Consider the following 1,652-nt stretch of genomic DNA (forward strand, 5'->3'; position numbering starts at 1 on the left):
GTGTATGCAGTTTAGTTGATGATAGTAGAGATACTGTACTATTAGTAGATGAGTAGCGGAGGTCAATCTCCTTATGATTATTATTAATATTACTAATCACTTCATTACACTGAACTGGAGATGGATAGTCAAGGGATACACTGTCACTGTCCCAGTTCACTCTCCCAGTGACTCCTAATATAAACCAAAGGATTATACTTATATACATGTATGTACATAATAATACACATATTCACATCATGTGTATATACAAACACACACAACTTGCTAGTTGTCACTACAACCAATAAACAAATACACACACACAATACATATGTACATACATACACACATGTAATGTGTACATATGTAGGGACAGGAATATAATGTATAAAATTACATGTACATTGTACATGCTACATACACAAGTATGCATGTACACATGACATTACATGTTCATCAATAATTATACTGACTGTCACAATAATCACAAATATTACCTTTATCATGTTGTTTCTTGTCTTGTCTCAGTGCAGATATCATAATAGGATCATCATTAATAGTCTCCAAGAAAAGAGAAGCTTTCTCATCATTACTAGATGAATCATTCCTTATCTTCTGTAGAATAGGAAGGGACACTTCTTCCACTGACAGTATAAACTCTAACAATTGAAGTGACTCCAACATTGAGTAAACACAACTACTAGGAATGAATCCCTCATCACCAGACACCAAGGATCTTCCTTTCCACTGATGATCACCACCTCTTTTGTCATATATCTTCAGCTGCTCTCTCTCACTGAATGATATTTCATCACTCCATAGTGCATGATAGTCAATACGTGCTGTGTAAATAGATTCTGCTGTTGGTGTATCCAGTGATTGTGTACACTGATCCTTCTCTATACAATATATCAATCAGTTAATGATTTAATTACTAACATATCACATACTCTCAATATTTCCCTTTTCACTCATCAGCAGTTGTACACTAGTTATTGATATATTTTCTTGTAGTAACTCAATCTCTTTCTTATACTCCACTAATGCCTCCTCTCTTCCTGTCATGAGGTAGTATAGACACATTATACCAGTAGACTCAGTACCTGCTTTCATTAGGAGAGAGGTTCGGAAATACTGAGTCTCTGATTTCTTTGATTTGAATATTTTATTAGTAGCCTTTAGTATCCTCACTTTTTCCACCTTCAGTTTAGACTCTACAGTAATGACACAATGAGAATTTTAATTTATAAGATAATTGTACTGATTGTTCAAATGATTATCAACTCCACATTACTTTAATACATGCTTTAAGTTAGTACTATACCTGGTGTCTCTAGTCTCCTTTCAATATACTCTATACAAGTAAAAATACATTAATAAAATATCTTCATCATTCACTAACTATACCTTTTCTTTTTTTGATGATATTCAGTTCTTTATCTTGTTCAATTATTGATCCTATACCATTAGTATAAGTAACATCAGTAATTGAGTAATAGATCAACTATCACACCTTCTTTATAATCAAATAAAGTCCTCAGTTCTTGTTCCTCTCCATCAGCTAGTTTAATCTCCTCTGCAACACACTCATTATTCATTACCTATAATCAGTACATAATATTAAACAAGGTCTCATACAGTTACAGTATCTTATACTTTGTATCTCATCC

At 32.9% G+C, this 1,652-nt stretch overlaps 1 long non-coding RNA gene across 1 annotated transcript; it reads right to left on the bottom strand.

Moving 5' to 3' along the window:
• Window positions 1-1,242: 1,242 nt before the first annotated feature.
• On the bottom strand, window positions 1,243-1,435 carry LOC109585202 (uncharacterized). The gene is made up of 2 exons (XR_002186379.1): window positions 1,390-1,435; window positions 1,243-1,336 (listed from the first exon to the last, which is right to left on the bottom strand). It is a non-coding gene; the product is annotated as an uncharacterized LOC109585202 (long non-coding RNA).
• Window positions 1,436-1,652: the final 217 nt, after the last annotated feature.

Source organism: Amphimedon queenslandica, unplaced genomic scaffold, assembly GCF_000090795.2.
Source record: "Amphimedon queenslandica unplaced genomic scaffold, v1.1 AMPQUscaffold_13104, whole genome shotgun sequence".
Lineage (NCBI taxonomy): Eukaryota > Metazoa > Porifera > Demospongiae > Haplosclerida > Niphatidae > Amphimedon > Amphimedon queenslandica.